The following is a 25,402-nucleotide window of genomic DNA, read 5'->3' as shown; positions in this document are numbered from 1 at the left end:
CAGTAGATGGAAAGGGTCTACCTTAAGAAACAATGAGACACAGCTGAGACGCATCAGGAACCGGAATATAAGTGCCCCGGAGGCAGTGAACAGGGCGGAAGCCGGTAAGGTGAATGCGTTTTGGAGGAAAAGAGGTGCATGGTAAGGATCGGGCTAAGGAACAACGAACTACTGCAAGGAGAAAGGTTTATGATTTTGGATTACGGACACTGGTTTAGGATACATCGCGGATTGGCTTTATTACGAACTTTTGGAACTCAGAACGGATCAGGACTAAGGGAACGGATTACGGACTGTATTAGGAAGACAGTTATTGGAAGAAACGCCACGGATCTGAGGACAGTAAAGTGTGGTGTAAGTACTACCTTCGTTTACATAAACTATCCCCCGGAGACACCACAGCATGCGGTGTCCTGGGTCCGGAAACATCGGGTGGCAGAGGATGTGATGACCCTGAGAAATCACAGGGCACTGTACAGAGCTATAATGGGACAAGGAGAGGACAGAATTGTTGGGAACATGGATGCCGAGACCTGGAGGAGGGTTCAACCCAAAGGTTTGCGGCCGGACATGATGGATCTGAACTGGCAGCTGGTTTGGAAGAGACTTCCTGTGCGAGATGTATTGGACAGGCATAACTATCTAGACAAACTGAATGTCCGCGAGCAGACTGCCGGTCTCTAGAGACAATTGAGCATGTCTTTTGGTTTTGTGTTTTTGCCCTGCAAGTGTGGAATAAATGTGCACCTTTATTAGAATCTATTCCCAAGCATTCCCATTCCCATTCTGCATTCCCAAGGCAGAACAGCAACCATGGTTTTACAAACAGGCAGCTACTTGGCTGAAAAAGTATTCTGGGGCCAAGGTGGATGTGGAGTGTATGCGGCATCGGGTTTTATACGAGAGAGCGAGAGAGGTGTGCATGCGAAAGGAGTACCCGGGGATTACTGTACCAGAACAATGTTGGAGATTCCTTCACCACAAGGGCCTTCCCAACAGGATGAAGGACATCAATTGGTTGTGTGGGTGGAAGAGGCTTTCTGTGCGGGAGGTTATGTGTCATCACAGACTGACGAGGTCTCCGGAGTGTCCAAGAGCTGGATGCTCCAAGATAGAATCTATTGCTCATGTGTTTTGGGGATGTGGGGTTGCGCAGGCTGTCTGGGTTAAGTATCGAGCCTTTTTCACGGGTTTGTGGTCGAATTTTACACTGACTGAGCACATGGTTGTATGGGGATGGCGATCGGTTAAGGGTGATGAGAGAACAAATTTTTTGTTGTGGTTACTGGTGTGTTTGATTAAAATGGTTTTATGGGACTGTAGAAACCATTTGGTAAAATACGGGGTTGGTGGGTGTTCAGGGGATAAATGGGCGGGTTAGGCATGAATTAAGTCAACTGCAGAGACATGATTATAGGAGATGGGGTTTCCATGCGGCTAAAGAGCGGTGGAAGACTCTTTTGGATTTAGAATGAAGAAGGGTTGGTTTTCAATGTTTTGGTTTTGTGCTGTTTTGTGATGATTTGTGATGATTTGTGATAACTTGTTTATTTTGTACTTTGTAAAAAAACACAAAAAAAATCTGTTCTTATCAGTTTAATATCTGATACGTCCCCCATCGGGGGACCACATATTAAACGGATTTTTGGAACAGGGAGCTGGATCAGGAGCTTGCTCCGTCCTCTCCACGCATCGGCCCGGTATTGCAGCGCCTCCGGGAACGGTGCACCACCTTCTCTCAGCGGTGAAAAGACAGACGTAGCTAGCGAGCAAGCAAGCGAGGTGGACTGGAGCTCCTTCTTCTCAGGTCTTGTCTCTCGTCCATCTGTGTGTCTCTGTGTCTCGCTCTCCCCCTCCCCGTCTCCGTTCCCGTGCTCCCTCTGTGCACTTTCCTGTGTCTCGACTCTCTCGGCAAGCAGGCCGGCCCCCTTTTCGGCTCCCGTGCGTTTTCCCTCCAAAAAACGTAGTTTTTTCAGCCTTTTTCCAGGGAGGCAGGCGTGGCTTGTGTGTGTGTGTGTGTGTGTGTGTGTGTGTGTGTGTGTGTGTCCGTCCCCGTCCTTGCAGGCGGGCCCTTTCGACAGCCGGGCGTTTTCCCTCCAAAAGTCTATCCACCTTTTTCTTTCTTTTTTTTCGGCAGGCAGGCGTGTGTGCGCGCGTGCGTGTCCCCGTCCCTCCCTCCCGAGAGAGAGCTGCCCCTTGCCTCTGCCCGCAGGTGCTGGCGCTCGGCTTTCACTTGCAGCTGGTTGGGCACAGCTGCTGCCGGTGGGAGGGGCCTAAGCTAAGGAGGCCGGGCGGCTGGCGCCCCCTGCGGCTGCGGTCATTGTCAGTCCGTTGACAGAAGATCAAAGAGCAGGGCCCCCGCCTGGCAGGAAGGCAGGCAGGCAGGCAAGAGAGAGGGGGAGCAGAGTCCGGCGGCAGGCCTCTGGCTGCAGGGAGGCCGGCAGCTGCGCGGGTCCCGGGCTCCAGAGGAGTCGGCCTGCGCCACTGTGCGCCAGCGGAACGCCCGCGTGTCGGTCCACGCCTTTGTGGGCATCGCTTCTCTGCCTTTTAGCTAAGATCAAGTGTGTGGCCTGACCGCAGCTTGTTTCTTGGCCAGAGAGGGGAGGAAGAGGGATCGAAAGTTTTTCGGGGCCTGCTCGAAATTTGTTTCAGAGGGCCTAGTGCGAGGTGTTTGGGACATTGTTAATCGTAAAAAGGAGGAAAAGCCTTTTGTGGACTATTATGTAGAACCCCTTTTTGCTAGAGAGCTAAAGACTCTGACGGTGGCGATGTTCAACCCTTATGTGCCTGAGGAGGACATTGTTTGCTTTTTGAAACGTTTTGTAGACATTCAGGGCATAGGGGTGAAGGTTCTAGATAAAAAGGGTTTCTGGACTGGAAAGAGACGCTTTAAAGTGCGCTTTCGGGCCAACGGTTCAGCCCCTGATGGCCTATTGCACCCACCTGCTACTTTTGAAATTGGGACTAACCGAGGCTACTTGTATTACTACGGACAGCCTTTTGTGTGCAGGCGGTGTAGGAAAGAAGGCCATAATGTGGTGGACTGTAGAGAGCGCGTTTGCAGAAGGTGCGAAGGAGTGGGACATTTTACATCGGAATGTACTGAAGAAATGAATGATAACTTGTGTGGAGGTGAGGGGCATGTTTTCAGGGACTGCCCTTTGAGAAAGAGAAGTTTTTCAGAAGTGGTGCGTGGATCAGGAGAGGCCTGGCCAGGTGCAGCTCGTAACGAGCAGAGGCTAATGGACGCATCTGAGGCTTCTGGCAGTAGAAGCATTGCTGTTTGTGAAAGACCAGCGGAAGAAAAGGCTGGAAAAGGAGAAAAGTCTGCGAAAGACGGTTTTCAAGAGAAAGCGCAGAGCACAACCCCTTTTGCGGAAGGCAAGGAGAAGGGGAAGGCCTGGGAACCGCATGAAGGGGATGTGCAGGGAGTTGCAGGCGAAGGGGCGGGGCCACCTTTGCATATGCAAATTGCGGTGGAGGACGTCTATCAGATGGAGAGTGATGAGCTTTTGGAGAGCTCAGAGACGCCGGGACTGGGCTTTTTGAAAGCGGCGATGGCGGAGATGGGGCAGGCGGCCTTTGAAGGTCCGTCCACTTCAAAGAGGACCATGAAGCGGAAGGCACCGGAGCAAGAGCCTGTGAAAGTAAAAAAGGCAGACAGGGGTTTAGAAGACCCGCCTCTGGTTGAAGTGCCTGTCTCTGAGGCCTTGGATGTGGAGTTCACGTCCTCTGGCGGTGAAGAGGAGGGCGAGGTCAGAGGAGAGGAGCTGGCTGTGTGGGGTCCTCCGGGGCCTTTTGTATCCCAGAAACAGAGCACAGAGAGTGAAAGTATCCCAGTACCCACCAAAGGTGTGGGGGCTCTGGTAGAGCTGAAGAAGGGGAGAGAGGAGGGTCTTTGGCTTGACTCTGAGCTCCCCAGGGATTTCGTTGAGCTCTGTAAGTGGGATGAAAGGAGCAGAAAATTCAATGGCCTGCTGGGTTTGCAGATCAGGAGATCCACCGGAAAGGCATTCAGTACAAGTGTGTGACTGCAGGCTCTGAAGTGAAACGTTTCCAAGTCTATGGGAAAACTCACACAGAAATTGGGTCCAAGAAGTGCCTTTTTTCTGACATCGAGCGGCAGTGGAGAGGAAACGCGGGGAAGGCGAAAGCAGCGTTTGCTGAGGGAGTATTTAAGAAGGATGGAAAGTTTATGAAGGAGTTGGAGGCCTCGCCTGGCTTCTTAAGGAGGTGTGAGTGGGTAAATGGTAATGTGCGGTTACCAAGTTGGGCAGGGGGGTTGAAAAATATACTAAGAGTGTTCCCGTGTGTACTAAGAGTTTTGAACATGAAGGGAATGCGAGGAGGATTACGAAATTGTTAGTGAGTGGGCCTCAAGAAGTTAAAGTCCGGGATGCTTACATTGCAGCGATGGACGTTTTGAGCAAATGGGATGAAAAGCTTTAAGTTTCACTTGTGATCATGGCATTTTTCCTTTCTTTTGTGGGGGTTTTGGGAGAGTGGGTGGGAAGGGGTGCTGTTTTCCTGTCCCAGGGGGCTTTTTTCTTTGTGTGCCTTTTCCACGATTTTTATTTTTGGACTGTGTTTGGGTTTTTTGTTTGTGGAAGGGATGAACAGACTGTGAGGCAAGTGTATGTAAGCTTCTCAGTTTCATTAAGGCACAGGGTAAAGGGACAGGTTTTTTCGAAGGTTTCATTTTCAAAGTCCTTATGTTGAAAATACTCACTATAAATGTGAAAGGTTTGAGGAGCCCAGTTAAGAGAGCGGCGGTTTTTGGTTATTTAAAATCTTTGGATTTTACTGTGTGTTTTTTGCAGGAGGTCCATTTGAAGAATGAGAGGGATGTAGTGGACTTTTCAAAGGAGTGGGATAGGGGATCGTCAAGGTGGAGTGTGGGAGGGTTGCATTCTTCTGGGGTCGGGATCCTTTTTGGGTGCCATTACCTTGTGGTGGGACAGGGTGAGGTTGGGGTGCCGGGCAGACTGCTGTGTGTGGATGTGACAGTGAGTGAGTGTAGTTATAGGTTCATATGTGTGTATGCTCCGGCGGTGGCTTCTCAACGTCGTACTTTTTATGTTAATTTTGCACCCTTTTGTTTGACGAATAAAAAGATTATAATGGGGGGGGACTTTAACATTGATTTTCAGGAGAAAGACAGCCCAGATGTCAAAAATGTCCGCAGCCTGCTCGTGCAGTATGGTTTGGTTGATAGTGCGTTGAAAGCTAAAGTGGGGAAAGCAGGTCCTACGTGGCGGAATGTAAAAGGGGCGTCTAAAAGATTGGATTATATTTTCACCTCCAGGGATTTGGGGATTGAGAGAGTGCTGATGACACCTTTCTGGCACTCTGACCACGATGTGTTGGAGGTTGTAGTGACAGGTGGGAGATCTGATTTTGGGAAGGGTGTATGGCGCCTTAACACAGAAATTTTGAATGAGGCTGCCTATAAGGATTTTATGAGACAGAAGCTGTTGTCCTGGATTAATGCTAGGCGGGAGCAGACTCCCATCTTGAAATGGTGGGATCTTGTTAAGAGGTGGATCCAAGAAGAAACCAGAAAGTATTGTAGAGATTGGCAGCGAAAGGAGCAGAAAGAGGGAAGGATTTTACAGGAGGGATTAAATAGACTGTACGTGAACTGTAATGATGGGCTGCCGGTTGATCTGGCAGAGATCAATGAGCAAAAAGACAGACTTAGAAGGTATCATGAGAGAAAGGCTCGTCATTACCTTTTTAAATTGTACATAGAGAAGTTGCAGTTTTCCGAAACATGTTCTACATTTCAGTTCAGCCAGATAAGGAAGAGACAGAGCAGACGGGTGGTGGAGGGGCTAGAGACTCGGGGGGGGGGGCAAGTAGTAACTGACAAGGAGGGGATGTTAAAGGCAGCATCAGAATTTTATCAAGACCTTTTTTCTACAAGAGAGATAGAAGAGGATGCTGTCGAAAGGGTTTTGGGGGCTGTGACATCAATGCTCACGGAGCAAGATAGGGCAGATATAGAGGGCCCTTTTACTTTGAGGGAATTGACAGAGGTTCTGAAAAAGGGTAAAGTGCCTGGGATAGATGGTTTGCCGGCAGAGTTTTATCTTACGTTTTGGAAGGTTTTGAAAGATTTGTTGCTTTTATTATTGAAGGAGGTTTTTAAAAAGGGCTGTTTGGGGGCTACTATGCAGACGGGGATTTTAATAATACTTTATAAGAAAGGGAGGGCTAGTGATTTACGTAACTGGAGACCTCTAACACTTTTGTGTACGGATTATAAGATTTTTGTTAAAGTTATTGTAAATAGGTTAAAACGAGTGTTGCCCTCAGTGATTGGGGTGGAACAAACTTGTGGGGTCCAAGGACGTAAAATTAGTTGGACGTTACAGCTAATAAGGGATATCATAGCATGGACAGGGCAAAGAGACCTACCTTTTATGTTAGTTAATTTAGATCTTGAGAAAGCCTTTGATAGAGTCTCCCATGGGTTTTTGTGGAGAGTAATGGAGCGAATGGGGTTTGGGCCGCAGTTTGTGGGTTGGATTCAGACCCTATACAAAGCAGTGGGGAGTAGAATCCTGATAAATGGCCATGTAGGAGGTACTGTAAGGCAGGAGATGGGGGTGAGGCAAGGATGCCCTCTCTCGCCGTTGTTATTTGTTATACATATTGAGGCGTACGCTCGTTTGGTGTGTATGGAACCGGGAAGTGGAGGGAAGCGGGCTAAGATAGCCTTGTATGCCGATGATCTTACTTTGTTTATGAATTCGGATGCTGACCTGCAGGGGGCACTGGAACATCTTGAGGTTTTTACAAAAGCATCCAGGGCTAAATTAAATAAGGAGAAAAGTATGATTAAATTCTTTGGAAGGTGGAGAGACCAGCAGGACAAGGTGTGCGGGTTGCAGGTTTGCAGGGATCCCATGAAGATACTCGGGATCTCCTTTAAGGAAGAGGAGGCTGCCAGTTTCAACTGGCTAGCTAAGCTGGAGAAAGCGAGAACTTGCCTTAGCTTGTGGAAGAATAAGGGCCTCACTCATATTGGTAAGGTGCTCATTGTAAAAATAGAGGTTCTGTCCATGTTGAGCTGTTTGGCGGCTGTTTACCCTATGCCCCTTAGGCTGAATAGGTATCTAACACGGGAGATCTTTTGGTTTATATGGGGGAAGAAGTATGAGTATATTGCAAGAGCTGACATGTATAGGCCAATAGAGAAGGGGGGTCGGGGGGTGCCACATTTGCCCATGAAACTTAATTGTATGTTTGTGAAATCTGTATGTGCTGCCTCTAAAGTGCCAATTGTACATCTGGCCCATTATTTTGTGTGGTTTTGGGTGGCCGGGAAACTGCGGGGAGTGTTTACATGGGACAATAAGGCCCCTCATGGGGAGGATCTGCCCTGGCATTACCGGCATGCGGTGACCTGGATGCAGAGGCATGCCAAGGATGTAGAGGGTGGGGTGCTGTCTAATCACAGGGCACTCTACGAGGACATCATGGCTGGTTGGAGGAGTGACAAACGACACATGGAGACGGATCCACCCCAGAGGACTGCAACATGATTCGATGGATCTTAACTGGTTTATTGCTTGGCAGAGACTTCCTGTGCGAGATGTTTTGTACAGACAAGCTGACATTGCAAAAGGAATGTCCGCGAGCGCAGTGTAATAGGCTAGAGACTATCAATCATGTTTTTTGGGAATGTGGTTTCGCGAAACAGCTGTGGGGAATGTGTGATTCTGTGTTGGGGATGGTGGTACCACATTTTGTAATTACATTGAATGTCATATTGTATGGACTGAAAAAGGGACTGTACCCAAAGGAGATAACTTTGGTGTTGTGGGTCTTGATAAGTCTTGTCAAAATGGAATTATGGAAGGCACGAAATGGCTTGGTTAAAAACCGTTTGCATGTAAACGTTGTTGGTCTGTACAATAGGTTGTTGTATCGAATTAAGTGTGAGGTAGTCTTGGATGTGCAGAACAGGGGTTACCACGCAGCTAAAGAACGGTGGAAAGGTTTATTTGTTCATTATATGTCCTAATTTGAATTGCTGTATTTTGAATTGAGTGATGGTATTGTTTGTGTTGATTTCATTGGATGTCAGCTTTTTGTACATAGTATGTAAATATGTTTTTTGAGAATAAAAAATCTAAAAAATCTAAAAAAATCTGTTCTTATCAACTTAATATCTGATAAGTCCCCCATCGGGGGACCACATATTAAACAGATTTTTGGAACAGGGAGCTGGATCAGGAGCTTGCTCCATCCTCTCCACGCATCGGCCCGGTGTTGCAGCGCCTCCGGGAGCGGTGCACCACCTTCTCTCAGCGGTGAAAAGACAGACGTAGCTAGCTAGTGAGCGAGCAAGCAAGCGAGGTGGACTGGAGCTTCTTCTTCTCGGGTCTCATCTCTCGTCCATCTGTGTGTCTCTGTGTCTGTCTCTCTCTCCCCTCCCCATCCCCGTCTCCATCTCCGTTCCCGTGCTCCCTCTGTGCACTTTCCTGCGTCTCGACTCGGCAAGCAGACCGGCCCCCTTTTCGGCTCCCGTGCGTTTTCCCTCCAAAAAACTTTTTCAGCCTTTTTCCAGGGAGGCAGGCGTGGCGTGTGTGTGTGTGTGTGTGTGTGTGTGTGTGTGTGTGTGTGTGTGTGTGTCCCAGTCCTTGCAGGCGAGCCCTTTCGACAGCTGGGCGTTTTCCCTCCAAAAAACTGAGTCTATCCAGCTTTTCTTTCTTTTCTTTTTTTTCGGCAGGCAGGCGTGAGTGCGTGCGCGCGCGTGTCCCTGTCCCTCCCTCCCGAGAGAGAGCTGCCACTTGCCTCTGCCCGCAGGTGCTGGCACTCGGCTTTCGCTTGCAGCTGGTTGGGCACAGCTGCTGCCGGTGGGAGGGGCCTAAGCTAAGGAGGCTGGGCAGCTGGCGCCCCCTGTGGCTGCGGTCGTTGTCGGGCCGTTGACAGAAGATCAAAGAGCAGGGCCCCCGCCCCGAACTGGCAGGAAGGCAGGCAGGCAGGCAAGAGAGAGGGGGAGCAGAGTCCGGCGGCAGGCCTCTGGCTGCAGGGAGGCCGGCAGCTGCGCGGGTCCCGGGCTCCAGAGGAGTCAGGCTGCGCCACTGTGCGCCAGCGGAATGCCTGCGCGTCAGTCCGCGCCTTTGGGGGCATCGCTTCTCGGCCTTTTGGCCAAGATTTACTGGTTTGACCGCGGCCTGTAATCTTTGCTGAGGGGACCTGAAGAGAGTGGGAGGAGAATCGGAGGACTGCTGGAGAAGAGTTTGGAGTCATCGGAGGAGGCACTACCTGCGGAAGAGACGTCAGGACAGCAGAGGGAGCGGAAGCGGGCTGAAGACCAGAGCCACCACTGGAATCGCCCTGGGTTGAGGCCAGGGGGTGAAGGTGGGGCTCCAAAGATGACGTCGTGGAAGGGTGAGCTGCCTTCGGCATTGGCGGCCGAGCGCCAGACGTCCCATGAGGGGCAACTTAAGGACTCGGTGCGCTTCGTGTTAAAAAATAAGGAGGAACGTGCGGAATGGATGGTGAGGGGAAAATTTGAGAAGGAAATTGTTTGCAAGGTTCTTGGAATTGAGCATAGGGGTGTCTTGGCAATTCCAGGCAAAATGTATTTACAATCTTACAGTAATGACGGAACAGGAATGTATTAGGGTTTGGAACAAGATACAGCTTTTGAAGGAGTATGAGCCACTGAATAAGTTTTGGGTGGAGCCCTTGTGTGCCCGAGAATTGAAGCCAGTGATGGTACATATGTTTAATCCTCATTTGCCTGAAGCAGAAATTGTAACTTTTTTGCGAAGATTTATGGACAGGGTGGAGGTCGGAAAATTTGGGATGAGGAACATTATTGGACTGGGAAATGGAGATTTATGGCCAGCTTCCATGCGTGCGATATTGCAGAAGGAGGAGTTTTGCGTCCCCCAGCTAATTTTCATATCGAACCGAACAAAGGTTATTTGCTTTACCCGGGTCAGCCGCATTGTACGTGTCGCAAATGTGGGCGGGATGGACATATTGCGATGGATTGCACAAACGAGGTATGTCGACGGTGTGGGAAGATTGGGCATGTGGCAGCAAGATGTAGTAGCCCCCTAAGCTGCAACTTGTGCGGGGAACAAGACCATTTGTATAAAACATGTCCTAGAAGAGCGTCTAGTTTTGCCTCTGTGGTGTCCAGTAGGGTTTCTAGGACTGAAGATCATGCGCCTTCTGCTGTTGAGGGACAGGAGAGAAGAACAGAGGAAGATGCTCATCGGGTGGCGTACCAGCTGCACAGGACCCAGGGGAAGGCACATCCGGGTATGCAGAGGCACCGGAGCAGCGGGTTTTAAAGGAAAGAAGGAGATCTGCACATAACAAGCTTTTTGAAGTGGGTTTGGCTGCTCTAGGATCGGAGTAAGTAACAAAAGGAGAGGCTGTTTCGTCGCCGGCATGGCAAATTGTTGGGAAAGGGAAGAAGTACAAGAAAAGGGCGAGGGATGCTCGTGAAGATGACGGGCTGAGGAAGGAGGAAAAAAGGCCTAAGGAAGCAGGTTCTTCATCGGAGGAGGGTGAGACCCCAGTGTCTGCTTTAGTTTCTGAAGAGTCTGATATGGAGGAGGAAGAGTATGATTCAGAGGAGGAGTCGGGTGGAGTGATGTTGAGGTTAGGGAAAAGGTGGTGGATAAAGAGGTGGGAATAGAAATCGACCCAGAACAAGAAGAAAGAAAACCACCGGACCCGTCCGCGGGAAGCCAAGGGAAGGGGCCACCCCAAGAGGAGAATCAGGGGGAAGCGGGTGGTATTAGCGGTTCTGAGGTGGATGGGACGTTGCTACTTAGTGGTGTTTCCGGAGCGGAGGAAGGGTTTTCTCCAGGTCTGGGTTTCCCCCTGACCCCCTCGTGTTTGACGCCGCCAAACGCGGATGGGATGGGGGAGGGGTATAGCTTTTTGTTGTCTGGTCTCGATTCCTCATAACTGCATTCATGGATATCAATAAGATTTGTTCATGTAATGTTCAAGGACTGAGGAATGATGTGAAGAGGCGAGCAGTGTTCTCCTATCTTGCAGACTTAAACCCTAGTCTCTGTTTTCTTCAGGAGGTACATTTGGAGGGCCCTGTTGATATTGGTAAATTCTCTAGTGAGTGGAAGAAAGGTCCCTCTTGGTGGAGTGTGGGAGGGGTGCACTCCTCTGGCTTGGGTATTTTATGTGGGGATCTAGGCTTTCAAGCCACGGAGGTGACCTCTGTAGTGCCCAGGCACCTTTTGGTGGTGGATGGGTCTTGGGGGAAGGTTAGGGTGCGGGTGGTTGGGGTGTATGCCCCAGCTGAGAGAGCTTTGCAGCCCTCCTTTTTGAAAGATCTAGAGCCCTGGTTATATACAAAAAGGGAGATTTTTTTAGGGGGAGATTTTAATATAGATATCTCAGACACGCAAGGTGGGAGTGCACATAGGTTGAGAGAATAAATTCAACTTTTTAACTTAAAGGATTGTTTTAAAGAATTTAAACGGGGCTAAACAGTTTACATGGGAAAACAGTAGAGGCCATAGGCGCCGGTTGGATTATGTTTTTACTTCTTGGAGTTGTAAAATTCAGAGGTTGCATGTGATACCTAATTGGTTTTCGGATCACATGGTTTTGATGGTTTCTTTTGAGTCTGTATGCCCGCGTTTTGGTGTGAATTGTTGGAGAATGAATGTGTCAGTTTTAGAAGAGGCAAGTTACCGCGTTTTAATTTCAGATTTTATTGATAGCTTTAAGAACAAGATTTCTGACTTTACGTCGAAAACTGAATGGTGGGAGGCATGTAAGAGGGAGGTCGCGTGTCTCACTATTACGTATTGCAGAAAAAGAAGGTACGAGGAGAAGAAAGTGCTTGCGGCTTTGCAAAAAGAACTTGAGGATATGTATACGGATTTTAATCTCACTGGTATTTTTCAGGAAGATAAGGCTTCCAAGCTAAAGTCCACACTCAAAGAGGCCTGGATGAAGAAGGCCAAAGACTTCCTTTTTAGAATAAAAGGTGTGGTCTTGGAGAAGGATGAACAATGCTCTGCGCAGTTTTTCGGTACTGTGAGAGCCAGCCAGGAGAGGACCCTCTTAAAGGAGCTCAAGATGGCTGATGGAAGAATCACGGATGACATGGAAGAGATGGTGACATGCGCCACAAATTATTATAAGGACTTATTCTCGGAGGAAACAGTTAGACGGGAAGTGTGGGACAGTTTACTGGATGGTATTGACTGTCCGTTTGATGCCTCTGAATTAGACCAGAGTCTGTCTTCCGTTGAATTGAGGGAGGCAATGTTAGGTTTGAGAACAGGTAGTGTCCCAGGGGTGGATGGTCTTCCGATAGAATTTTATAGTGTATTTTGGGATCAATTGGAGCCTCTTTTGATGGAAGTTTTTAAGGAAATCCTCGCCGGCAAGTGCCTGGGGTCGACTATGAGGAGGGGTATTATTATGTTGATACATAAGAAGGGTGATAAAAGTGTTTTAGATAATTGGAGACCCATTCAGCTCTTATGTAGCGATTATAAGATTCTCGCTAGATTACTGGGTCACCGTTTAAGGCAGGTGATGGGAACCATGGTGGGCATAGATCAAACATGTGGGGTGGAGGGTCATAGAGCTAGTTGGACTTTGCAATTGATTCGAGACAAAGTAGAGTGGGTAGAGGATAGAGGTCTTCCCCTCATGATGGTTAACTTGGATCAAAATAAAGCATTTGATAGGGTCCACCATGGCTTCCTTTGGGAGGCCTTGAGGCGCTTAGGATGTAGCGAAATTTTTGTTGGGTGGCTACGGGCTCTTTACAAGGATGCTGAATCCAGTGTGTGTGAATGGTTTTTTAGGGGGAGGTTTTACTGTCCAGCGTGGAGTGCGACAGGGATGTCCCTTGTCTCCCCTGTTGTATGTTTTATATCTTGAGCCCCTGTTGAAGAAAATACGCTGTGATGGTTTGGTGGAGGGCATCCTCATTCCAGGGAGTGGCGGGTTAAGAGTCAAAGTAGCCGCTTATGCGGACGACGTTTCCTTGTTTTTAAGTTTGGATTTTAGTTTGTATAGAATTTTAGAAATTATTCAGGATTTTACGGCTGGGACTGGGGCCTTTTTTAATGTGAATAAATGTACAATCAAATATTTTGGAACATGGAAAGATAGGAAAGATGCAGTTGGTGGGATTCCGGTAGCAGATGGGCCTGTGAAAGTATTGGGAATTCTATTTCAGGCATCTGGTTCGGCCAATATCAATTGGGAAGCACGTCCGTGGATAATGTATCAAAGGCTGGGCCTTTGGCGACAGAGACCTTTGTCCTTGGTAGGGAAGGTTCTAGTGCTAAAGGTAGACATCCTGCCGCTTTTGCTTTATTTAGCGGAAGTGTTTCCTCTACCTGGGCGCTATCGGAGAAAGGTCGTGAGAGCAGTTTTCAGTTTTATCTGGAGTGGAAAGTATGAATATATACGGAGAATTGATATGTACAGAGCAGTGGAAGAGGGAGGCAGGGAGGTCCCAGATATCCCCTTGAAGTTGGATTGTCTTTTCATTTCTAGATTGTGTTTCCTACTGCATGCTTCAGTGTCCCATCCGTGCAGTTTTCTTGTCTTACTGTGGTTGTCTCAAAATGTAAGACACTTGGTACTTTGGTCAAACACTACCCCAAAGGCTGAAAAACTCCCGTGGCATTACAAGCACGCTATTGAATGGATTAAAAAGCACCCTGAGGTTAGAGAGGGGCAGGTAATTCTGGACCATAGACCGATGTACAGAATGATAAGGAAAGAGGAGAGTCAGGCTGTGCTGGGGGTGACTACAGAGGTATGGAGGAGGATTCAGCCAAGTGGTTTGGACAACCGTCATAAAGACCTGAATTGGTTGGGAGTGTGGGGCAGGATGGCAGTCCGTGAAACCATGTGTAAGCACGGACTGTCGAGACAGCCCTTGTGTCCCAGGTTGACGTGCAAGGAAGTTGAGTCCATAAAGCACGCTTTGTGGGACTGTAGGTTTGCGGGTGAAGTGTGGAGCCAATGTGCCCCTTTGTGTTTTTTGGTGTCAAAGGACTTTGTTTTAACTTTTGCTCTGATTATGAGGGGAATGCCTCGTGTCAAGAAATGGAGTATCAATTTTTTGCTCTGGGTTACGCTAAGCATTATTAAGTTTCATATCTGGGCGTCAAGGGATGACTTAGTCAAGCACAATGTGCAAGTTACAAGTAGGATGGTGGTAGGGAGAATTAGAGCAGATGTGTATGGGAGAATTAAAAGGGACGTTTTGCGGTGGGGTTTTGCGGCGGCCAAAGAGAGATGGAGGAGATTGTTTTTGCTGTATGGAGGACCCTGAGGTGGTGGATTAACTTAGTGGTGGTGTATTATTGTCTAAAATGTGTTGATGGGATATTTTGGTGTTATGGGTGGTTTGTATTCTTTGTTGAAATGGGAATAATTTGGGAAGGGAGGATTTGATTTGAATAAGGGGCGGGGTTAGGGAAATTGTGTTGTTCCGTGGCATATTGTTTTTTGGTGGTAGTGTGATTTTTGGGATAACGTTGTTGTTTGGTTCTGTTTGGGGTTATTGATTTTTGTTCTTTTTGTATTTTTGTTTAAAAAAAAAATCTGTTCTTATCAGTTTAATATCTGATACGTCCCCCATCGGGGGACCACATATTAAACGGATTTTTGGAACAGGGAGCTGGATCAGGAGCTTGCTCCGTCCTCTCCACGCATCGGCCCGGTATTGCAGCGCCTCCGGGAGCGGTGCACCAACTTCTCTCAGCAGTGAAAAGACAGACGTAGCTAGCTAGCGAGCAAGCAAGGGAGGTGGACTGGAGCTCCTTCTTCTCGGGTCTCGTCTCTCGTCTCTCGTCCATCTGTGTGTCTCTGTGTCAGCCTTTTCCAAGGAGGCAGGCGTGGCTTGTGTGTGTGTGTCCGTTCCCGTCCTTGCAGGCGGGCCCGTTTCGACAGCCGGGCATTTTCCCTCCAAAAAACTGAGTCTATCCACCTTTTCTTTCTTTTTTTTTGGCAGGCAGGCGTGTGTGCGTGCGAGCACGTGTCCCCGTCCCTTCCGAGAGAGAGAGCGCTGCCCCTTGCCTCTGCCCGCTTTCGCTTGCAGCTGGTTGGGCACAGCTGCTGCCGGTGGGAGGGGCCTAAGCTAAGGAGGCCGGGCGGCTGGCGCCCCCCACGGTGGCGGTCGTTGTTGGGCCGTTGACAGAAGATCAAAGAGCAGGGCCCCCGCAGGAAGGCAGGCAGGCAGGCAAGAGAGAGGGGGAGCAGAGTCCGGTGGCAGGCCTCTGGCTGCAGGGAGGCCGGCAGCTGCGCGGGTCCCGGGCTCCAGAGGAGTCGGCCTGCGCCACTGTGCGCCAGCGGAACGCCTGCGCGTTGGTCCGCGCCTTTAGGGGCATCGCTTCTCGGCCTTTTGGCTAAAGTCAGAGGTCGAGGGAGAGAGGAACAAGAGGACAACTCTACGAGGACACGGCTTTGGACTGCTTTTGGAACTTTGAACTTTTTGGACAACGTTTCTTGGCTTTTGGATTTCGGCACCTTTGTTTCTTTTTCACCAGGCTTTGCGCGTGGGCTGTTTTGCAGCTGAAAGGCTGCTTCAACCATGGCGGCGGAGCCTGGGGAGGCGAGGAGGGCTGGAAAGGACCCCAGCATCAAGTGGACCATCCGCTTCCACTGGAAAGCGGAGACGGGCCACCTGGAAGAGAAGAATTTGAGGATGATGTTTTGTTTGGAGCTCTGGGGCTGAAGGTGACGGAGATCAAATGCGTGCAAGGGAACCGGGCACAGAAGTTTATCGACAGCACGTTCATGAGCGCTGAGATCCACAAGAAAACGGCGGAGAAGTGCCAAAAATCATTGAGGCCAGCGGAATGGGGGAGTATGAATGTGGCAGATTACAGGGTGACAGCAAGAGGTGGGTGGTTCTACACACGTTTGACCCGTTCATTTCAGATGCCGATGTGACAACCTTCCTGCGCAGATACGTGGAGGTGAGGACGACAGGACAACGGACGGGTTCACCCACCCACCAGCGACCTTCTCAATAGGGACAGGTAGGGGGTATCTGTTCTACTTGGACCAGCCAGAATTCTGCAGGAAGTGCCGGGCCTTCGGGCACCGAGAAGGGGCGTGCAACGCGGAAAAGTGTGGGAAGTGCCACCGACAGGGCCGCTATACACAGGACTGTCCGGTAAAGGAGTGCTCCCTGTGCGGGGAAATGGGGCACTTATACCGGCAGTGTAAGAAGAGGGGCACGGACATGGACAAGGTGGTCAAGGAGTGGATCAGGCAGGCAGATGAGAACAGCGAGGGGGAAGGCCGGCCGACGGGTAGCAGACCCTCCGGTAAGGGGGAGAAGAAGGGGGGAAAACAACAGGAATGGGAACAGGAGAAGGAGGAATGCCAGGTAGAAGAGGACGGCGAGCAGCCGGGAACATCGTGGGGAGCAGACGGTGAGCAGCCGGGAACATCACGGGGAGCAGACGGAGAGACCGGAACCTGGGCGGAGGTGGTAAGAAAATGGCGCCCCCAGAAGGGCGGGGGAAGAACTGCAGCACCAGCACCAGCAGAGGAGGAGGGGGTGGTAACCTTGCAGAGCGCAGGGAAGAAGAGGAGAACAAAGAGACAGCGGGGAGAAAAGCGTCAGCAGGAGACGCAGGAGAAAAAAAGGAGGACGGCTGAGGAGGAAGGCCAGGAGGAAGATCCGGGGGACCTCGCGGACTCTGAGGGGATGGAAGAGGAGGAGGGTTGCTTGTTGGCCTTGAGCGACTCAGAGGCCGGAAGCACCTCGGACTCTCTCCCCCCAGGGCAGGGGTCAGGAACAGTAATAGGGCGCGTCTACTTAGTGGCGCCCAACACGACAGAAGACTGCAGCCCCCTAGTCGCCTGCCTGCCGGAAACACCCGCCCCAGGACAGCCCCATGATCCAGTACATGGACACCGAGGACGAAAGCTCGGTGAGTACAGCAGGGACGGCGAGCTCACCCGATTCCAGCCGATCGGAAGGAATGGAGAGTGACGGCCTCCCTCAAGACCCACCATGACCCTCACAGTAGCAACAGCTAACATAAGGGGTCTGAGGAAGCAGGAAAAAAGATTGGCGGTTTTTTCTTACCTGTCTCGAAGATAATTGGACTTGATCTTCCTACAAGAAGTCCACCTCAAGGACCTCGACGACGTGAGGACCCTTCGGAGGGAGTGGAGGAGGGGTCCCTCGTGGTAGAGCGTCGGAGGGGTGAACTCCTCTGGTGTGGGCATCCTGTGCGGCTTGCCAGGGTTCGCCGCCCAGACAGTCAGCTCAGTGATTCCCGGACGTCTGCTGGTGGTGGACGGAACCAGGAGGGGAGTGAAGATAAGGTTAGTCAACGTGTACGCCCCAGCAGACAGAAGGCAGCAGGTCTCCTTTTTGAAAGACCTGGAGCCCGTGCTGTACACCAACAGAGAGCTGATTGCAGGCGGCGACTTCAACATCGACCTGGGAGACCCGCACGGCCAGGGAGTTCATCTGTTGAGGTCCTTGATTGCGGATTTCGGCCTTCGAGACGGGTTCCAGAACGTTGCACACCACACCTGGGACAACGGAAGAGGGAGCTTTCGACGCCTCGACTACATCCTCTCTACTGTGAAGTGGACAACGCTAAGCAGGCAAGTGACCCCCACCTGGTTCTTGGACCATCGGCTGCTGTCGGTCACCTTCGGTGTTGAGGACCCGTGCTTCCAGGCTGGATACTGGAAGCTGAACAAACAAGTTCTACAGGAGGCGAGATACCGAAGGAAGATCGCGTCAGTGCTGAAAGATCTCGAGAAGAGAAGGGGGCTTTTTAGCTCCGTGGTGCACTGGTGGGAATCATGGAAACAGACTCTCGCAACGGTCACCAGGCGATACTGCTGGATCCAGCGGAGTCTGGAGGAACGCCAGTGCGCCCAGCTCCAAGAAGAGCTAGAAGCACTGTATGAGCAGCTGAACCAGGGGGGCGCCTTCAACGGCGAGAAGATTGCCAACGTCAGGAGCCTGCTTAGGGACAAGTGGCTGCAGAGAGCAAATAACTTCCTTTTCAGGCTGCGGGGAGTTTGGAAGGAGGGAGAAGAACAGTGCTCACCCCAATTCTTCAGCGCCGTGAGAAGGCAGCAGGAGCGCAGCTGCTTCGAAAGCATACGGCGCGAAGATGGGACTGCAGCCACGGACTTACCCGGGATGCTGGAGTGTGCCACAGGGTTCTACACAGCCTTGTTTCAGGAGAAGGAGATCGACGCCAGCATCAAGGAGAGGCTCCTGGAGGGTGTGGAGAAGGCGGTGGACGACCCCGCCATGCTGGTTGGGTCTGGGACAATAGCGGAAATAAAAACAGCAATGCTCGGTTTGAAGAAGGGCACCGTCCCCGGTGTCGACGGCCTACCAGCAGAATTCTACCGTACCTTCTGGGACCAACTGGAGCCTTTTCTGGTGCAGGTCTTCAATGAGGCCCTGGACAGCAATGAGCTGGGCCTCTCTATGAAGACCGGCGTCGTGTCTCTGATCTACAAGGGAGGAGACAAGGCGGACCTGGGAAACTGGAGGCCGATCCAGCTCCTGTGCACCGACTATAAGATCTTGGCCAGGGTGCTGGGCGGCCGCCTGAGAACGGTGATGCCGGCGCTGGTCGGAGCAGACCAGACATGTGGCGTGGCAAGCCGGAAGATCAGCTGGACCCTGCAGCTGATCCGAGACACCATCGCCTGGGTGGAGGACAGAGGCCTGCCGCTCATGCTGGTGAGCCTGGACCAAGTGAAGGCGTTTGACCGGGTCCATCACGGGATCCTGTGGGCACTCCTGAGGAAGAAAGGTCTGCCTGACGACTTTGTCAGGTGGATTGAAGCACTATACAACGGCGCCACGTCCCAGATAAGCGTCAACGGAGCAGTAGGGAGGAGGATTCCGGTAAGGTGTGGTGTGCGACAGGGCTGTCCACTCTCGCCCCTGCTGTACGTCATCTTCCTCGAGCTACTGCTGGATCAGCTACGGAAGGACCCTGGAGTGACGGGAATCAAAGTGCCAGGTGGAGGTGGGCAGGAAGCTAAAATCGCGGCCTACGCGGACGACGTGACACTGTTCCTAAGCTCTGACAGAAGCCTGGGGAGGGTGTCGGACATCGTGGAGGCCTACTCCAGAGGCAAAGACGCCCAACTGAACTGCGCCAAGAGCCTGGTGAAGCTGTTTGGAACCTGGCCGTATGCACCGGAGATCGTTGGGGGATTGAAGGAGACAACGGACCCGGTGAAAATCCTGGGGGTCCTGTTTCACACCTCGGACCCCTCAGGACTGAACTGGGAGGCCAGATTCCAGAAGATCAAGCAGAAGCTGGGCGTTTGGCAGCAACGATCCCTGATATGGATAGGGAAGGCGCTGGTGCTGAAGGTGGAAATCCTGCCCTTGCTGCTCCATCTGGCGGTAGTGTACCCCCTACCTGTGAGAAAGAGAAGAGAGCTGGTCAGAACAATCTTCGCCTTCGTATGGGGCCACACATACGAGCGCATCCGTCGGACGGATATGTGCAGACCCATCGAGGAAGGAGGCAGAGGGATCCCGGACTTCCCAGTGAAGCTGGACTGTATTTTCATCGCCAACCTGTGCGTCATCCTGCACGGTAACCCGCCCCACCTGTGCGGCCGGTTCGTGAGCCTCTGGCTGGCTGCGAGTATGAGACACCTGCCCGTCTGGACAAACGCGACCCCGAAGACCGAGCGGCTCCCACTGCACTACCGCCACGCAGTGCAGTGGCTGCAGACGCACCCAGAGGTACGGGACAGAGAAATAGCGCTGAGCCATAGACTGATGTACCAGACAATCATGGCAACGGACAGGCCAGCGCTCCTGGGTGTGTCCAGTGACATCTGGCAGCAGGCCCAACCAAAGGGCCTGGATAACAGACTAAAGGACCTGAACTGGCTCGGCGTGTGGGGTGGAATGGCGGTCAGGGCAGTCATGTACTCGCACGGACTGTCAAAACAGAGCCAGTACGCGAGGCACGGCTGCACAGGGGAAGAAACTGTCAACCATGTCTTTTGGGAGTGCGGGTTCGTGCAGAGGGTGTGGAGGGCCAGTCAGCAGCTATACGCGCAGGTAGGCCTGGGGTCCCTCCTGACGCTGAACATGGTAATGAAGGGTGTGGCTGGTTCCCGAAGATGGAATGCGGCGTTTCTGCTATGGCTCCTTATTGGATTGGAGGTAACAACCCATTTGTTGTCCACAAATACTTCCTGACCATTCCAGTGGGCAAAAGACATATAATATACATCTATTAAACGGATACCTTAGACGTCTAAATGTGGTCTGCAATTCGTCTAGAATGAAATTCTAATACACGTCTAAAGTTATACGTCAATTATACGTCTATGTTTAGACGTTCATTATACATAAATGGTTGGAGTTCTATTATACGGATAAATTTAGAGGACTATTATACATAATAGGTTGGAGTTCCGGATAAGTTTAGAGGTCTATTATACGGATAACTTTAGAGGACTATTATACGTATATGGTTAGAGGTCTATTATACGGATAACTTTAGAGGTCTATTATACGTATATGGTTAGAGGTCTATTATACGGATAACTTTAGAGGTCTATTATACGTATATGGGTAGAGGTCTATTATACATCAAAGATAGGTTTTATAGGTGTAGAAACAAGTAAACCAAGCCAATGATTAGGTTTAGAAATTTATTCTGAAAATACACATTCACACCTGAAACATATGTATTTCAAATTATACATTGTATACAATCAATCAACAATCAACATATGGGCAATAATCATAAAAAACACAACTAGTCTTAAACTTCAGCTACAAATTCTGGTAACATGGCAATATACAGTATAGTAATGACAAACACAAACTACAGATGCAGCCATTCAAAATGAGCAGTAAAAACCCGCGGTACAGTAACCTACCCGCAGGGCACCGGAGGGCACCGCAGTAAGTGATTGGCTGGCCAAAACGACCGACAGGGGCACTCGTGGTGCCTTGGTTGGTAGTGAAAAGATTTAATCATTTAATGTCTTTACTGTGCACATTTTAATCCACTTAGTTTTGAATATTTATATGGAATTTTACCACTAAAGGGAAATTTTAGTAGCTGAGCATAAAAAGAAGAGGAGCATAACGCATCTGAAGGTCATAAACAATATTAATTTAGGAACATAAACATTACTGTATGTACATAAACTGTACTGTGTATGGCTGGTCTTGATAGTTTAAAGAAAAAATACACACCAGTCTTCCATTTCTCCCTAAACATTTTAAGCATGAAAGTTTTATGAAACGGTACCCAAATATGTGATTGCTGTATAGAATGAATTTTAATTTTTAAAAATTATTTAACACGAAAATTAAGCTGTTTACATCTTCCGCCTGAGAACAGTGACCCGTTGCTACCCAACGCAGAAACACAGCCACTAACTAGCAAAGAGAGGACATTAGCTAGCCAATATGATAAAGAAATAAATGATTATTTTGTTTATTTCTTTTGCACATTTATTTGAACATTTCCATCGATTGTACAAGCACTTGGAAACTGTCCAATCCCTAGTTCATCAGGCATTTACCGGTCTGGCGCCGGTCTGTGTCTTCCAGGATATAATGCCAGCGAACTCTTGTTTTTATGTCCACTATAACTATGCTGGGCAAACGTTCTGAGGTCAAATTCTTCCAGCACGGGGGTACCTTTAAAGCGGAGACGACGGCACCGAAATTTTTTGGCGCGCCTTCTCTTTAAAGCCCTGGCCAAATATGAAGACAGTACGTACAGTTATAATTCAAACGGAATTAAAAACTACACATCCCAGTTACCATGGTGGTGCTTGTGATCATTGCATTTAGTGTGCAGTGCCACCTGGATGATGCGACGGCAGGCATATTGCGCCAGTACACTCCCCACACACCAGCTGTTAGTGGGGAGGAGAACAGGGTGATCATTGCATTTAACCAACGAAACAGGGCGAAAAATCAGTCACATGACTTTGGGGCAGAGTTTCGAAAGCTTAACCTATCAGCAACAAAGCGAAATTTACACGATAGGCTACCTCAAACTGTCAGTTACACGACTGTGTATGTCGCTTAAGCCACTCCTATTTGGCATTTTAGTTATGGAGGCGAGAAGACGCCCCCCCCCTCTCTGGGTGTCTGATTTGCCACCATCTTTAACTGTTCGGTGTCCGAATCGGAGTAGCTACGCGTACGAAATAAAGTTAATCCCAACTACAAAACATATATTTTTGTGGTAAGAGGGTTCAAAACATCAGTATTTACTGCTATTAATTACTGTACGATTTATAGTTGAAATCTGAGCCTAGATATAAAGTTAGATATAAAGTTAAAATCTCGACAAAGCAATGTAGGAAATACAGAGAAAATAAATCCTTTCTGACATCTAAAATCAGTTTCGATCAAGGTCTCTAAAACGAACAAGAAAAAGAAGATTTTCGGAGGGCAATTACGCTGTGTTTATATGGAATAAGTGATTTATGAGCAATCTAATTTCTTGTTCGTTTAAAACAGTGAAATGTCAGCTGCAAAAGATCGCACCAGAAACAGCACTCTCTCTGCCTGTCATAGACGTTCAGGAAAGGCTTAATTAAGTCATGTCAAGTACAATAATTCGGTGATCAATAATAACAGTTGTAGGACAAGAAACAAAAGATAGTGAAAACTTAAGGCTAAAACTCAAATTCATTCTACAAATTAATGCAAATGAAAATTTAGGATGTTAAAGTGCACAAAAATGCACATGGGCAAAAAGTTTTAGAAATGGAGCAGGTGTTACTTTGAAATAAACAAACAGAAAAAAAGCCATGACTATAGTGCAGAAGAGGGATGCAGGAACACTTGCTTAGATATACAAAAAAATCACAAAAAGGTGTATGTTACAAAAGAACATGCAAACATGTTCATCATGTACATGAACATGTACATCAATTTCCCTTCGCGATCAATAAAGTCTTATCTATAAACATGAAACAGAGTGAGGAATCAGAAAATTATCATGCATAAAAAACAGCAATTCTGTCAGTGAGCCCTAAATGAATTAATAGCAACCATAGTTTCATGGAGGGCTTCTCAGATAGTTGGGCATTCAGGTAGATTGGCAGGTGAAAGGATTTGTAAACATATTTTGTTAAAGCAAGTCAGTTTTTTCTGCAACACATAAAATACATTTTTCCAAGAAAGTTTAGCCTTTGTCACTAATGAAACCACTAAATAAAGACATAAATATAGAAATCTTAAGATTTTTTTTATTTAATGTTGGTAGCAGGATGAACTGTCAGGTTGAGCTAAGTGTATATTTTGTTGCAGAGTTGCTGCAAGATGTTAACAGTGAAAAAAGGTATTTAGAAATGAGTTATTTCAAGAAGAAAATTTTCAGAATAATTGCAAATCTAGCAGGATAGAGAAAGCACAGAAAACAGGCAGTTAGACTGATCAGATTAGTATGAAAAGTCATTTAGCAAAGGGAATGAGAAGAGTGACAAACTAGTATACTTTAGATAATTTTTTCTGAACCAGGGAAAATCTGATCATGTTTCCCTATAACAATAATAAAAAACATTATTTTATATATCACCTTTAAAAGTGGCATCTCAAAGCAATACAGTAGATGTAAAAACAGATAAAAGGACCACAGATTACAAAGTAAATACATATAAGAAAGACAAGCAGTTAGAGGTGCTACCAAAATTAGAAAATGAAGCAGATACAGACACTAAGTCTTCTGAAAAGAAAGGTTCTGAGGTTAGATTTAAATGCACTCAGGGTACGTGACTGATATCACTGGGAATAAAAATTGAGAGCTCTGGGGTGCATCTAGAGAAGACCCTGTCACCCACAGAATGTAGATGTTCTTGAGGACAGCCAGAAGACCAGAGTCAGACGGACAAAGGTGGGGAGTAGACAGATAATAAGCCATATACTGTAGGTACTGAATGAGGATAAGGATTTTGAAGTTGACTCGAAATCTAATAGGTAACCAGTGCAAGGACTTGAAAACAGGTGTAATGCATCCCTGATAGGATTCTTGCTGTCATATTCTGAACATATTGAAGATTGCTCAATATGTGTGGATTTAATTTCCCCAGTGAACAGGATGTGCATTTATTAATTCTAGAAAAAAAAGCCTTTCTTGATTTCTCTAGTTCTTAGTTTCTCTAGTTCCCTTTAAATAAACTATTATTCCACAATGCAGAGTATTACATGGCCAGTATTTACACATGATATTTGTGATTTCAAGAAATTAACACAAGCAGCTTTTGGAGATTTAAGTGTTGGCTGAGTTATTGCAGGATAAAAGACTAGAGATGTTGGTAAGAAGATAATTTGGGGAAAGCTGAGGAATACACTGATAACAAGAACACTTCCTAATGGGGTTAGGCATACTTTTGATGAAGATGATGAAGTTAACAGACTATATGTTTACATAGATACTGAAATAAGGATTGTATTTTAGATTATGTGTAGTTGCTGGCATTGAACTGTGTGTTGGATGCACATAAATTGAAGGAATGCGCAAACATAGCTGATGCGGATCCACAGAGCCAGCATATTAAGATGTTTATAATTAGAGGCAATTTGTTTAAATAACTAGGTATGGACACTGATGTGCAAGAGAGGTGGAAAGGCTGTTTCCTTAAGCCAGCACTATAAAATATTTTATTCTCAGTGAGATGCTGCCATTTCATAGTGGGTTTCTAACACTGTGTTTAGTTCCATCCACACAGTGCCTTTACTTCCATCCATTTCTAATCTCTTTATCCAGTACAGAGGATTTGGAGCCTATCCCAGTAAGCAACGGACACAAGGCAGAATACACCCTGGACATAGCACCAGTACATCACAGGACAGACAGACACAAACACACACACACCAGGGCCAGTTTTCCCATAAACCAATTAACTTACCAGTATGTTTTGGAGTGCGAGAGGGAGTCATATCACACATATGGAGAAAAACCATGTAACCCAGAGAGAACATGTAAACCCCACACACACAGGATGGCAGGAATTGAACCTAGGACCCCAGTGCTGCAAGATAGCAATGCTAACCACTTCGCCACCATTATAAATGGATGGATATTTTAGTTATCTTTCTAGTTCACAGGTTTGCATGCATAATTTAATTTTGAAAGCCACTGAGACATCAGGTACTACTGTTGTATTTATGAAAAAGAAACAAAACAAAAAACATACTAACAACTGTGCCATCCTACTCCTTAGTTAATACGTTTTATTATTCATAAACAGTTAACATTGTTAGCAAAATATTTTGAATTATATTTAACCCTATTTTTTCTTTAGTTTTGTATTTAACGTATTATATGATAGTCAGACTTAATGTATATTTGAACAATGAAAATATATTTTTACATGATGTGGGGGAAAGTGCAACAACTTATTACAGTGC

General features: G+C 48.1%; 3 non-coding genes across 3 annotated transcripts; all 3 read left to right on the top strand.

The window, feature by feature from the left end:
* Positions 1-1,543: 1,543 nt before the first annotated feature.
* LOC148647800 (U2 spliceosomal RNA) lies at positions 1,544-1,734 on the top strand. The gene has a single exon (XR_015926888.1). It is a non-coding gene; the product is annotated as a U2 spliceosomal RNA (small nuclear RNA).
* A 6,382-nt stretch (positions 1,735-8,116) lies between these two features.
* LOC148647799 (U2 spliceosomal RNA) lies at positions 8,117-8,311 on the top strand. The gene has a single exon (XR_015927140.1). It is a non-coding gene; the product is annotated as a U2 spliceosomal RNA (small nuclear RNA).
* Positions 8,312-14,551: 6,240 nt separating this feature from the next.
* LOC148647798 (U2 spliceosomal RNA) lies at positions 14,552-14,738 on the top strand. The gene has a single exon (XR_015927509.1). It is a non-coding gene; the product is annotated as a U2 spliceosomal RNA (small nuclear RNA).
* The last annotated feature ends 10,664 nt before the right edge of the window (positions 14,739-25,402 follow it).

The sequence above is a fragment of the Lepisosteus platostomus genome, chromosome 15 (genome assembly GCF_059453375.1).
Source record: "Lepisosteus platostomus isolate fLepPlt1 chromosome 15, fLepPlt1.hap1, whole genome shotgun sequence".
Lineage (NCBI taxonomy): Eukaryota > Metazoa > Chordata > Actinopteri > Semionotiformes > Lepisosteidae > Lepisosteus > Lepisosteus platostomus.
Note: the sequence above shows the minus strand (reverse complement) of the source record. Positions and strands in the feature narration are given on the sequence as shown.